Here is a 15,554-nt window from a genome sequence, read left to right on the forward strand (position 1 = left end):
CCGCATGATGAATTTTTTCTCTGTATCAATTGATATGATTTTCATTGGTGCAGTTAGTGGTTTAATTCGACTCAAACTTGATTCGAAGCCGGGCACTCAAACCCAAGGTCACTGAAAAAATTTTCAAGTAGAAAAGACTCATTGAATGTTACAAGCCCGCATTATGGCCGAAAAGTATCGATGAGACTCCGGTATCGATACATTTTCATCTGAATATTTTATAAATTCAAATTTCGTTAACAAGAAACCAAGATTCATTGCTGTTAACGCCCGCTAGGTACCCCTGGGTACTTGAATGAATATTTGAAGCCCCATATTGATGGTTCCCGTTACAGTTTTACTCTCATATTCTTTTTTTTTCCTTCAAACTCCCCCTCAATTTTCTCGGCAATACCCGGCCTAGCCGCGTTTCTTGATCATTCATTAATTTATGATAAGCTACCCTGGGCGTAGAGCACACACCAAAACACCCGTGTATATATATATATGTATAGTCGACCGACCTCGATAAATCATTTTTTTCGGCAGCGGCGGGGGATCTGACGTTAATTATACGCCACCCCTCGTTATCCGGAGAAATGAGATTTTTTTAATTGGCGAATTTTTCACTGTCGCTGACACCACGACACCATTACCCCTCTTTATTTTTTTTTCACTCCTTGACACTCGTCTATTCGACTTTTCCCGCGCGCGCTCCGCATAGCGTTCGATGAATAAAAATTTTTCACCGTCTGCCGCAAGAGTAATCGACCTCCTTGTTGACGTATTGATCCTGGGGAATTATATTATTATTATTATTATTATTATTATTATTATCATCATCATCATTATCCTCTTGGGTTTCGGGAATATCCATGTACTTTTTAAGGATTCAGATCAACCGGAACTGAATCTGAAGATTAATCAATCATCATCAATCTTTAAATTTCCGAAAAATTGTGGATAGTTAGCATTTTGAGAATGACATTATAATCCTTGAGATTTTATTCAATTTTTATTCCCCCAAATGGTTGAATATAACGCATAAACCACTTTTTCGTCGAAACAATAGTTCAACCTTTAACTCCAACAATCTATGAACCCGACTATTGCCTCATTCTTGCCATAACCACAAAGTGCACGTGCCATTGAAACCCTAATAATAATTATCTCCTGTAGTGCCTCAAGTTTTGTGTAAATGAATTTAAATATGCCCTTCGAAGAAACAGAAACAGTTTTATGCTTATAGTTTTGCTCTGAACCGAGGGCTTTAACTCGACAACCCAGGGAGCCTCATAATCGTGGGTACACTTCTCAGCGCTGAGACCGCTTATTACAAGCGATACGATTGCTAAAGAGAACTTGGAGAGTGGTACGTCCGAAAAAAACGGCCCAAGCAAAAACAAAAATAGCCCTGAAAAAGTGTGTTGACGAGGAGAATGGTCTTGAAAACAAGTGAAATTGGTGGAAATGAAAACCCATGAAGAATAAACAGCCACCCAGGAGTCTAACTAACTCGAACGTGCCCCCAAGTCATCCTCAGATGCTTCTCCATACTCGTCTTGGTTCGTCAAAAAAAAAAAACAAAAAAAAGAAAATTGCCACTTGAAAAAGAGCATTTTTCTCGGATAAAACTCAAGTGAAAAAGGAAAATGTGGAAAAAACCGAGAGAGAGAGAGAGAGAGAGAGAAAGCATTTGGAAACAAGTTCAAAGGTACATACAAAGGATCTTTATTTTTTCCTTTATCTTAGAATACGAATATCATCAGTGTGATTCAGTGAAGCGTGCGAGTATTGCTACAAAACGTCTCCATTCTGAATCCGATCCAACTCGAGTCTTCGACGAGAAAATAGACAATTTTAAATTCACGTTGACGTGAGGAAGGTGCTGAAGGAGGCCGGGATAAATTTGAGGACGCCTACTCATACGTGCGTCTCTTCCTCTTCGATTTCGTTCATTTTATGTTCCTCACATCTTCTATTCCCGTATTTTTCCCTTCCCCTTGTAACACTGATTACAGGGAACCACACCGAACGCACTCTTTTCTTCGGTTCCCCGCTGTTTGGCTTGGCAATGGGCCCTTACACACAACTACAAACACGGGGTAATAATAATTACCTCATGAGGAGATCTCTCTGTTCTACTCATATGGAGAGGAATCGTGCTGTGTGTTTCACGCCAGGCAGACTGAGAGTGATGCATATATGCGCGGGCTTGGGCGCGGGGTCGAAGGGATGAGGATGCGTAAGACGAGGAGTCTCTTCGTCTTACGGGCCTGTGTGACCATCAGGGGCGCCCAAAGTTCGCTTGTATCATATGGATTACTTACATTTAATTATTAATCATCATACCTAATTCTCTTCAATTTCAGCCAATTGAATAAGAGAATTTATGAATTATTTCAACAAAATTCTAACAATTTCATAGAAAATTTCTTAATAAATATATAGTGAAAAATATTAAATATTTAACAACAATTACCTACTACATTAGACCGCATAACTGTCAATTAAATTACCACAAATTTAGGCTTCCATAAATTGCACATACGAAATGCTGAAATTGACAGTGAAGTGATTGCATATAAAAATTCTCGTCAGTTGAGATTGTCATCATGACTATTCACGATAAATGGCTTTACATCGATATATATTTCATACACCCCTCCCCCACTTGTAGAAAATCCGATTCCGTTCAAGTCGCGGCGGAAGACTCGCATCTCTCATCCATTCCACCAACATTTTACAAAGTTGAACATCTTTTTCTCAGCAATTTAAAGCTGACGCTTGACTCACAAGTAGACTCGTTATTACTTGAAAACGTGATGTTCTATTCAAATGATTTCCCCTACTTCTTACACCCGAGATCTGATTTCCCGCGGTGTAGAATTCAAATGGTAAAAAGCCATATTGGTGCGCAAGTTTTTCCACAGTGACGTGTGCATCACAGGTCGGATAATATATAGAGCGCGCGAGAGAATATTCAACTTGTCTGGGAGTCTGTGAAAGTAAGTTATATTGGCCTTCGTGGTGTATTCCCAGGGTAACGCACTTTGTGGTCGTTAAGTCAGGCGATGAAGATGAAGGAAGGTTTCTTTCATCAGTCCGTTTATTTTTTTCTTTTTTTTCTCTCTCTCTCTCTCTCTCATCTGAAATTTATTTTATTCGAATTACTGACTGGGTTTATACATTGATTACATTTTTGTGGCTGATTGCAGTGCCCGAGAAGTCAGGGGGAAATAGTAATAATGCTAATTTGGTAAGTAGAAGTGGACATCAGCGGGCGGTCGAGGTGAACAGCGCAGCGCGCCTGCACGGTAGCTCGACAGCTCGCTAATGCCTCGTTTTTGTCCCTCTCTCGAGCCTCTCCTCACTCTGCGGATAAAACCCTTTCTGCTGATGTATTTCTCTCCCACTCTTTGCCACTTGCACGCAACCTTCTGGTGTGTATCCACCTTCGTCCACACCATACCGCTGACTCCAAGCTACTCGATCTGTAGCTTCTGCTCTTTCGTCTTTTCGTCTTTGTCTTTCTTCACCACCACAAGTCTCCGCGAGCGTCGACGCTCGGCGACATAATGACGCTTCGACCTCAAACCTCAAACTCCTAACTGAATCACGAATCACGAGAGTACTGGGAGGCCAGTGGAGACCGCCGCGACCAAGTGAAGACTTTGATTTCTTGGCGAGAATCCCCAAGTTCGTTGGCCGATGAAAAAATGAGCAGGCTTTTAAAAGCCATATTTTCTGGAGCTTTTGAAATGCTCTGTCGGGAATTTTTACACACTAAAAAATTAATTACAATCACAATTACGTCAAACAACGTTATTTTTTCCGAGAAGAGAAAACATTATGTCTCACTCTCCCCACTGCCTTATTTTGGTTGATTCATTTATACAAGACAACGGAACGGGGTTGAGGTCACGGAGTGATGGAAATAAGTGAGAAAGAGGCTTTTCAGAACTTTTGGCTAGGAAAAAATGTGCATAATGGCTTCGATAAAAAACACACACCCCAGGCGCGAGGGTAGTAACACATATGCACACTCGGTTTTTTTTTTCCTCCGCAGTCTATACATATAGTTTTTCAATGGAAATGTAGAAACACAAAGTGTTCACCCTGTTTCGTTTTTTCGGGGTCGTCAAAGTGTCAGTTTTAGTCGTTGTTCAATTCCCGCGACAGGTAATCGATAATCGCCAATTGCTTCGCTTGATTCTCCGTCTCTGTTTTTTTTCTCCCCTTCTCTTTCCACATTTTCGTGAAATATAACCAACACATGCTCTCCGAGGTATCGTTACGGAAGTTAGAGCCTCGCCGTAACGGTGACTTTTGTTGTAATCCCAGAGGTAGAAAAAAAAAATTGATTATATTTTATGCATGAGAGATTTGTGGGCACATGTGGACATGATCCTGTGAGAAAAGTCCATTTAAAATGACAATGGATGCAATTCAAGAGTAAATAATGATAAAAGTCTCACATTCTACAAGTATAGAACACTTTAGGTTGTTCCACTGCAATTTCAAATAATTTCGTTGGAAAATTCTGTGTAATTTGTTCGCGAATTTAGATATTCAGTGTTTTTATAAAAATTGACAACTTTGAATTGGAAAATAGTGATTAATTAATTTCTAGAGATTATTAACTAAAGCACTAAACAGGAACTGTTCTCCTTTGGAATTATAAAATAAAATTAAAAAATGCCATGATTATTGTGTCTTGACGACAAGCATTACCAATAACTCGGCTCTAGAGAATCGGAGGAATCGTTAAAGGAATTTCAAAAAAAGTAAAATAAAATCTAATTGGTCACTGGAGATTGTGACTTCCCTGGAGTCACCAATTGGACCATTGGAAAGTTGAATTAATACCGAATATAATTCCCTGTTTGAACGTGTCAATCGAGATATTTCTTCTTTTCCTCGAGTAGTTTTTGATCGTATATGTGGCACCCAGTGGCGAGGGTATGTCAGAGTAGGACGACTATTTTCATCATTGAGGACGTTGAATTTTCAACTGGACGAGTGTGAAAAAAAAGAGAGAGAGAGAGACGATTAATGAAAAATAAAAGTTGAGAATAAATGAACAATAAGTAAGATCTCTGATCGTGGCATGACGAGGCGCATACCTTCCTGGATATGGCACATACTTGGTGAGGAAGAAAACGCGCGTGTGCTTTGGGAATACCCGCCGAGGCGTATTGCTGGAATAATGATGGGCAAAATGGCAATTGGCTTGGGCGCAAAGAAGCGACGAAAGAAGAAGGATTGGATAGAGTTGAAGATGTAAACAAGGAGTTGCCAATAAAGGGGGAATAGAGGGATAAGTGTGAAAAATAGCAATACATTGCCACTGATTTTCCTAAAATTTTTGCCAACTATGTGAAATTCATTGAGTACAAAATTCTGCCAACAATAAAGTATTTTTCAACTCAACCATTAATTATCAGACAATCGGATAATCTACATAAATTTTCGCCGAAAAGAATAGAAATGCACGTAGGAAGGTGGAATAAATATGATTAGACAGTGTAGGAGGCAAATAAAAAAGAAACTTTTATAAAATAAGTTAAAATGATTGTCGATGGGATATCGGAAGTATATGGGGAGTGGATACGTGAGATAATAAGGTGCGCTCTTGGATGCCGATGGTAACCGCATGCGGCATTATTCAAATTGAATTCGAGTAAGAATTATTATTGGTCGAGACCCCGAGAGTGCCGCGAGTTTCATTCCAATCGGTGGGATTGGATAAAAGGGCCGGGATCCGAGGTATAGCCCTTAAAATTTGTTAATCAACCCTCGTGACCCTGTCATCACGTGATTTCCGAGTATGGACATGTGCGAGAGCATGTTAACGAGACTACCTATGTACCGAAAATTTTATTATTCAAATGTTTACAATTACTATGATTTTACATAGTAAGTACATCTCTATACTTGTTGTGTGAAAAAGTGCCTTTTCGTATGTCCAATCACACTGAATATTATTACTCATATTGTTATTTGGCCTATAAAAATCAATTATTAGCTCAGTACAGCTTGCATGATACATCAGAGGACTCCCTGAAAATACTGAATTTTAAAAATGTTGAAATTCATTTTCCAATTTTTTTTTCTCACCTTTCAACTATTTGCGGTTGAATTTGATACAGCAGACTTTGTTATAGCGCAGGTTACAAAAGGTCATAAGCAGCCGTCATTTACTGTTGGCCTCTCTGCCTTCATTTTCGAAACGAGACGGCGTTAACGAGACCGGTGGAGTTGCCACTCGAATATTAGCCAGAAGAAGCATCCAACCAGTCCTCCACTCCCTCTTCACCACCTCACCCCCTTGTTTTTCTTGTTCTACACATTTTGATTTTTCTCCTCTACTCGAACTCGTGCAGGCATTCCATCCGTCCTCACAGTGCCCGTGGACCGCAGACCACACCGAGGCCCATACGCACGATAATAACCCCAACGCGCGGGCGAGGGTGAATACAGTTTACTGGTATGGTCCACTATGCCGGGTTAAGGCCCCGTAAGTTGTCTTGGACTGCTGGGAGTTTTTACGGTTCATAATTCAGTCGAGTGTATTTCAAACGCCTGCCAATGCACAGGTAGGAAGAGAGAGAGAGAGAGAGAGAGAGAGAGAGAGAGAGAGAGAGAGAGAGAGAGAGAGAGAGAGAGAGAGAGAGAGAGAGAGAGAGAGAGAGAGAGAGAGAGAGAGAGAGAGAGAGAGAGAGAGAGAGAGAGAGAGAGAGAGAGAGAGAGAGAGAGAGAGAGAGAGAGAGAGAGAGAGAGAGAGAGAGAGAGAGAGAGAGAGAGAGAGAGAGAGAGAGAGAGAGAGAGAGAGAGAGAGAGAGAGAGAGAGAGAGAGAGAGAGAGAGAGAGAGAGAGAGAGAGAGAGAGAGAGAGAGAGAGAGAGAGAGAGAGAGAGAGAGAGAGAGAGAGAGAGAGAGAGAGAGAGAGAGAGAGAGAGAGAGAGAGAGAGAGAGAGAGAGAGAGAGAGAGAGAGAGAGAGAGAGAGAGAGAGAGAGAGAGAGAGAGAGAGAGAGAGAGAGAGAGAGAGAGAGAGAGAGAGAGAGAGAGAGAGAGAGAGAGAGAGAGAGAGAGAGAGAGAGAGAGAGAGAGAGAGAGAGAGAGAGAGAGAGAGAGAGAGAGAGAGAGAGAGAGAGAGAGAGAGAGAGAGAGAGAGAGAGAGAGAGAGAGAGAGAGAGAGAGAGAGAGAGAGAGAGAGAGAGAGAGAGAGAGAGAGAGAGAGAGAGAGAGAGAGAGAGAGAGAGAGAGAGAGAGAGAGAGAGAGAGAGAGAGAGAGAGAGAGAGAGAGAGAGAGAGAGAGAGAGAGAGAGAGAGAGAGAGAGAGAGAGAGAGAGAGAGAGAGAGAGAGAGAGAGAGAGAGAGAGAGAGAGAGAGAGAGAGAGAGAGAGAGAGAGAGAGAGAGAGAGAGAGAGAGAGAGGGGGGGGGGGGGGGCACCTCCCAACCCTCCCCATCTCATCATAATTTCTTCTTATTTTTTCTCTTCAGGTTTTTTTTTTTCACCTTCTCTCACATCCATAACCTTCGTTTATGCACAACTTCGATGTCATTTTTCCTCGGCAAAGTGAGAAAACTTTGATTACACCGGGAATTTAATCATCCCCGGTATTTTTATAAAAACTTTTTATCCAATTGTTACTCCATCTAAAAAATTTACAAAAAAATTCGTTACAAACTCATCTTATTTATCACGTTATCTAAGATGAGAATTTTTTCTCAGGATTTTTTTCTACAAAACTTATAATGAAGCGCATTTGCAAGTATCGACGATAGTGAAAAAATGCACGAGTCATTATAATTTACCGAAACATTTTATGATGATCATATTTTATAAGAAAAAAAAAATCAACGCAATTCGTTACATATCCATCTTATTTATCACGTAATCTCCTCTTGTATATATTTATTTTTTTTCTCCAAAGTTGCATTAGTAGTACTTGTTTTACTGCATTGGATTCTGAGTATCGATTCGTGCCGGGGTGAAGCGTCTCCCCTATCGAAGAAAACGGTACAGTTCGAATGGCAATCATCGAAATGATTGGTAGTGCATATACGGCATCCCTTTTCTGCATTTGTTCATTCTCTCCATCTACCAACATCTCCGCACCCCGGGTCTCTCAATTCTTTCCTGGCCGTCACGAATCACGCCTCGTCGCAAACGTGTCTATGTGCCTGTGCCTGTGCCTGTGCATGTGTCTATCTGCACTTCTAAAACACATTCACCAATACAAACGCACAAATTCCCATGGTATTGGCTCTCTTGTTTTCTGCGCCCAGGTATATAAGTACGTGTTCTTCTCGGATACTTACACCAGTTTACAGTAGGTACCGTCACGAGTCAGAACGAGGCAGATAGAAGTCTCAACACTATGTACAATGGGCTCTGTCAATTTTTTTTCTTTCATTTCCATTTCCTTTATTTTTCTCCACTTCTTACTATTCCCTTTTTTACCTCCTCCGCAGTCCCTTCTTCGATATGCCTCCGAGGTGTTACGGCATAACTCCGTCATTATATCTCTCTACCGTGGCCAGATCGCGTCCGAGGAAAATTATATTCAGATGAGGAGGAAATCAATTCCACGATGGGATATCGGATGGGCAGTTCGATTAGTAGGGAGAGCCCGATGAAAGTGTGCGAGGTATCAGCAATGAACGTGTACCGGAATCGCACGAGGCCATTGTGGAATACAACAACATTCTATTCGTAATTCGTATTCTTCTTTGAATAAAGGCACTGATGCTTATTGGTTGAACATTGAAAAAACAACCGTTATACCGTTGCTTTCTTCAATTTTTGCCTTCTGGTGAGCGTGATTTTTAGCCCTTTCGTGGCTGTATAGTGTATACTTTTGGCAAAAGCTAAAAACTATCGTGATTAACTTCTCAGTCATCTCAACAACTAGTCTAATCTATTTACTAGATTTTCAGTTGTCGGTTTATATTTTTCTCATTCCAAATTAATCGACTTGCAACTTTTCTATTTGGAATGAGCATTTTCACTTGTTTTTATTTATGCTTAGCCCTTGTTGTATAGAGTAAATTAATATCATATGGAGCAATGAACTCAATGATGGAAGACATGAATGTATAAAAATTGGTTTAACCACTGAGTCGAATTATTTACGGCCAGCAGTATTCAATTGCCGTCTCGTTTGTCATGGGAAATCCACTTTGTACGGTGAACGACGTGTCATTTAGTTTTTTTCCAATGTTTTTGCCTTTTATTCTTTTTCTTCTTTTTTTTTCCTTCAACCAGCCCTGCCGAGTTGTACGATAATGCGTTTGGGTTTTTTATTCCCGCGGCGAGGAGAGCTCTGACTTTTACAATTACGCGGACATATGGACACATGGCGTGAGTCAAAGTTAAACACGTTAGAGAGAAAAAGATGATTTTGAAGGAAGAAACTAAACACGAGCGAGGGATGTCGGTCGTTGGCAACAGTGTTGCCCCTCTTCAGAGTCAAGGAGGTGTTGGACGGATGGGGTTCGAGTTGTTCTTTAATTCTTCTGTTCTTTCTTCTTGTTTCCATCGGAACGATCGCCTTTTTTTTCTTTACCATCATATTCAAACCAGCGAGCGCTGGTTTACCTCCTCTTTCAGGCTTTAATTGGCGATAAAACGCTGTCGGCATCGTTAAAAAAATTCTTCCTACCCGCACATTGTATTAATTGAACCCACACAGTAATGGTTTAAATGAAGGTACACCTTTGGCTAATGATAATATACCGCCTATACATTTGTAAATATTTCTTTTATAAAATAACTATTAATATTATGAATATCAAATTCAACAATATATTCACAGGAAATAAACACTTGTCATTTATTTTTGGCAGTGTCTACTCACACGCTCCACGGTAAATTTGACCGTGGATTCAAGGTAATTTCTAGCGTGGATATATGGGAGATCGTGGACCCTCAAATTTGACTTCTCAAATTAAATCTAGACAATAAACTAGATAGATCGAATCAATTGATAAGTGATATGGAGATAGTAGACTAGTAAAAAAATTTCTCGAATACGAATATCAGTATAGATTAACGCAAATAAAAGATGAAATGAATAGTTTTTTGCATTTTATGCGAACGTTTTCTTAACGATATTCATATTTGTCTAATGGGGTCCGTGTGCAGGAGTGGGTGCCGAAATATAGTGCAAATGATTTTAGCGGTGATCTCCCAACCAGGGGAGACTCCTACCAGAGTTGTGCCAAAAATCATCCTTAGAGATATTTGCACGCCATTTCGAAACTCGCTCTTCAATTCGGGGCCAAAAAAACATTCACATCTTGTCTGACATCTCTGCTATGCACTCTGGTCTTAGAAAAAAATTACGTGTAAATACTCTCATAAATAACTGCGACAATTAAAATCAACTTGAATTCTAAAGAAATTTTATTTTCCCCGACGAAATATATCTCAAGAAGTAATCACCCTAATTGATATTCACTATAACGTCATATTGGTTGTTACTTGGAAAATTAACAACCAAATAATTAATGTTTCAACTGAAATTATTTTTTTTCTATCAGTGCATTCTCATCTACGGGCAGGAGCCCCGCGCCTTACACCAGACAATTATCAGTCGCGGTGAATCGGTGGATCCGCGGATCGGTGGAAAGGTGGAAACCCCCCCCCCCCCCATCCTGGGCGCCGGTTTAATCGCAATCGCTCCTCTTCACTTGGAGAAAGCGAAAACTTCAGATAGATATCCATGGGAGTTTTTCAAACTATTCCCCAACAACAACATTGTTGGACGGAGATGGCACGATATTAAACTTCATGATCCGTGACTTACTCTCGTCGACCTTTTCAAAACCGCTGCAGATGCCGATGATGATTTCCGTTGTTTGAGGTCAATTCACGGAGACAATTAGAAATCTTTCTAGACACTTCGGGCAAACAGGTTGATGGATAATAAGTTGTGGTTGTGGCTGTGAGGATAGGCTTTGAAAATAAGAGATTGATTTAAATGCGGAGATTTTGTTCTCTTGCTTTGTGAGGAATTCAAGTTTTGTCAACGGTTATTTGTTAATTGATTTGACTGAAAGCAGCAGGAAAATGAGAATTCCCCAACTTACGTAAAAAAATTACTATCACTCAGGGGTATAATTTTGTAACAGTCACCTGAATATCCTTAAACCTAAAATTTTTTTCAGCTCTTCACACTGAGAGAGAAACGAACAAATAAAAAAAAAAATGCACCGAAACACAGCGGTGAGGATGAGAGTTGTTCGTTCCTGGGCGTCATCGGCACGCGCTTGGGTGGGAAGGAGCCCTCCCTCTCTTGTTTCCGTCAGTCGCTCTGCTTCCCTCCCCCACCCAGCCGTGATCCTTATCGGCATCCGGGACTGCATATAATTATAATTAAAAGTGATCAAGCCGATATGAGTGCGCTCGCGGGCTTCATCCCTTGACTCCACCATCTTCATTCTTTCGATCCCCGCATGTCCGCTCATCTCAGCCTCACCCCGTGATCGGAAAGAGGCACCTACCTGTGGTTAAGCGCGCATTATGGAGGTAAGAATGGTGGCATAATATCCGCTTGAACTTAAGTTATATTCCTTGGGCCATCGGTATCGGAGCAGTCAAGAGAGAGAGAGAGAGAGAGAGAGAGAGAGAGAGAGAGTCACATGGAGGCGGAGGTGGAGTCAGTTGGAGTCAGGGTATGCTAATTTCGTGCCTCGGGCCACCACGCAGCCCTTAATGGCACCACAACTGAAAGACTCTTCTTATGGAATAGTTCTTCAATGTCTTTTATTTCATACAAACCAGTCTCATTTCATTTTTATCAATAATGTCAAGTTCAATTTCATGCTCTGATTCACGGGCATGTACTTGAAACTTCTTGTTATAGGATTTAATAACAACATAAAAGCGTTGGGTGGATGCACTTTGAAAATAATTTATAGAAAAATTGAAGCAATAGAAATTCATTCATTCCAATGCTAAAAGAAGTGAAAAAACTAAAAAAAAATTATCCTTTTTGAATCATCACCGAAATGATTTCATCAGAGTGCTTTCGTGACCACAGAGTTCCGAATAAGTGAGTGATGGAGTGAGAGATTTCGGAATAGTCTGAATAGCAGAATCGATCGGTCGGTAGAGCACCTGTGCTCCCAGACACAAGTCTCCACCTGGTACCCCTCCAGATACCCCTCCAGTGTCCCAAAACGTTTATAATTTCTCGCCGAAAAAGTAGTGGTGAATAAACAGAGAGAAAGTCATTACTCATTTCTATTAATTCCTCACAGGCCGGCACTTGAGTCTGCAAGAAACATCTGCCATACATTGATATGCTCGAGTCGCTGCATTTGCTGTGAAAATGCTGGATAGTCTGGCACCTCCTCAGGGTACAATATTCCCTCTATACGCGGCTCAAGTCCAAGAGCCAAGAGCCACGTCGATTTCAACCTCATAGGCAGATAATCGCCTTTGATTTCTCTCTTCGATTCCCTCTCTTTCTCTCTCTCTCCCTCCCTCCCTTCCTTTTCCCCCTCAGCATCGAAGATCACTCCCTTCTTATATAATTACCTTATTTCCGAATAATTGGCCAATTTATACTCGAGTCCCAGCTGAAAACAATCCGCCTCACTCACTCCTCTCATTCCCTCTTGTACCCCTTCGCAACTTTTTTTCTGGCATCTCGCGTTTGTGCCCCCATAGGGTACAGAGAGAGAGAGAGAGAGAGAGGGAGCGCGATTATTTTATGTATATGGGAGAGTGTGATTAGATCAGTCCGTAGTGTCGGTGTGTGGGTATGATAATTCTGCCCCGAGGGGTCCATGGGGTCCAGTCGCTCCACCCACGCCACGCACAATCACGGATGAGCATCGAGTATATCTCCTTCCACCAAAAGCCACATCTCGAGTTTTGCGTGCAATTGACTTCTCTGTACCGTGATATCTTTGTAATCAGTGGATTTGTTATTTGTTGGCTAGTGAGACAAATAACAAATCCAGTTCAACTGTACCTTTTCCATTCCACATCATTAGCTTATCATTCCAATTATTCAATGATGACAAGGTACCCAGCACTAATTAAACCCTCAGCGCCCTCGGCCTCTCGCCACACAAGATACTCGTTTGAAAGAAAATTCCCAGCAGATAATGCATGAAGAAACGATTTCTCTTGTTACTCACGATTACTCCAGTTAAACTACAAGATCAACGGGTGGAGGGTGAGAAAAGGATGAAAAAAAACTGAGGAAAAAAAAATGATAAATCCACGCTGGTAGCCATCACGAGAGAGGCCTCTTGATACCTCACGATCACGAGGTAGTTTTATATAGTTAGGTATGAAGATGGTATATACGTAACAGGTCCCAGGGTCTCACGTTATACTTTTGTGCAAGGCGTCGAGTGATGAAGGTTGCACACCGCAGAGCAGTGGTCTAACGGAATTGAGAGTAAAATGTATGGAAAAATTAAAGGAGGATATCGTCCAAGGCGAGTATAGCAATTAAGCCGATGCTTACGATGATAATTAGTCCAGAGGATCGAATGAGGCAGCTGGTCAGCGAGGAGAGGAGTCCCTGATGCTCACTCTCGCCACCAAGAATCTTTTGTGTCCGTATTTACCTACATAATTATCGTTGTGGTGATTATGACTCGGTACAAAGGAGCCAAAGACTTGGGATGAAACCTCAGTGTACGATAGAATAAACGAGGAATGCCAACAATGAATTACTCTGATGGCGATGGTAAAAGTGTAGAAAATGTAGGACAATATATCGATTTTTCTCCTTTATTCTGAAAAATTTATTCCACTTGTACATTATCAAGTTTTGTGATGATTAACAATTAACTAGCCAGATTGAAAATTTAGTTCAATTATTCTATTAAAAATAGTATAAATCAGGAAAATTCTAATTCACTATTCGACTGTAATATTATACAATATTTTTAATTGTGCATAAAATTTCAATTTTTTCACAAGCGAAGCTTGTAATTTTTTCTTGATAGCTCATTGTGATGTGAAAGTACAATTGAGTAATGGTGAAAATTTTTTCAACTCAAGCCAAACTCAAGAAAAACTCATTTTCGCTGCATTCCTATTCTCCCACACAATTACATACTGTTCAGTTATTTCGCCCATACAGAGAATTTTTTTTAATAAAAAAAAAAAACAAGGAAAATTTTTATTAGCCGTTTTTCACCGCATAACCCGGCAAAAGAATGCATCGTTCATTTATTTTCAAATGTGCCGTATAAACCCGCCAAAGCGTCGCGTTATCGTTTACCAACCTAGTGGGTTACGATGCACGTTCACTCCTCACCGAAGTGTTGAACGTGTCTTGTTGCCTAATGCGTATATGAACGCAGTTTACCAAGAAGGTGAGGGAAACTAGAAAACTCTCCGACACAACCAGAGCGGACGATGCATCAAGGCACGTTGACTTATTTTCACGAGCTCTTGGCATTACAGCCTTTTTTGTTTCTCCTCTTATTCTTATACCTACTACTCCACCTCAATGGCGCATTCGACGTACTTCGCTTGTATATTCCAGTTGCAATTTTTTTTAGGTTTTTCTTTTTCAAGTCTCTTCAGTACCTCTGTCTCCTCGTACTCTACACTTCCCACTACCGTTGAGTTAACGACCCGCAGTTTTGAGCAAAGAAGGGCTTTTAGTGGCCTTCCATCGTATGGGTGAGAGGCGTTTAAAAATGTAATGTTAACAGAAATAACGCATGCGGTTTTCCCGGGGCACAACCAAGTGCTCCCCCGGTTTCTCAGTCAACTCCAACAGCTTCGTCAGAGAAATTGGAAGGAATATTTTTCCAATCGACTTTTCTCTCATCATATGCATTAAATTGCTACAATATTCTAATTAATTCACATTATACATAGCAACTTTAGCTTCGATCCCTTCATGGAAAATTACGTGATAAAAACGTAATTTTGTTTATAAAAAAATTGGTGAAATATTTTCAGTCATTTATATCTTTCATCAGTCAGCTATAATTTATTTATTAATACAAGAGAATTCCAAATTTTTGAACGGCAGGAGGACTGGACTTATCAATGATAAAATTATTTCAAGCTTCAATAAAATTGTTAGCTGAGAATATTCAGGAATGTATTAAAAAAATACTGTACAAAAATATTAGCTGGACACTTTGCATCATTAGGAAGTCCTCAAATGCAAGCATGAAACGAATAAAAAATCCGACGGCGTATGACGAAAATTTTGATCGCATTGGACCCTCTAATAATAGACAAATCTGCCCATATGGTTGGTTTTTATTAATGTAAGCATAAACATTGGCCGTTGCTTGCATAGACAGAGTCGAAAAGAAATTAAGAGGATAGGTGCGGGTCGGAAAGAACTGGAGAAAAGCTCCACTGGATGACGAAGAGCTTGCGGAGGCTGGCTTGGATCGATGTGTGTACCCCCCCCCCCCCTAGCCTTCTTAAGACTCTAGAGGCAAAGAATCCCCCCTCCCTTTCACTTGTTCCTCTTTTCTCCTTCACTCGTCCATCCCAGGAGATTCTCCACTGCCTTTCTCACTCTCGGGGGTAGTTATACAAATTTCCAAGAGTGTCTGCCCTCTC

This window comes from Diachasma alloeum, unplaced genomic scaffold, assembly GCF_001412515.2.
Source record: "Diachasma alloeum isolate Michigan unplaced genomic scaffold, Dall2.0 Dall_scaffold_00176, whole genome shotgun sequence".
Lineage (NCBI taxonomy): Eukaryota > Metazoa > Arthropoda > Insecta > Hymenoptera > Braconidae > Diachasma > Diachasma alloeum.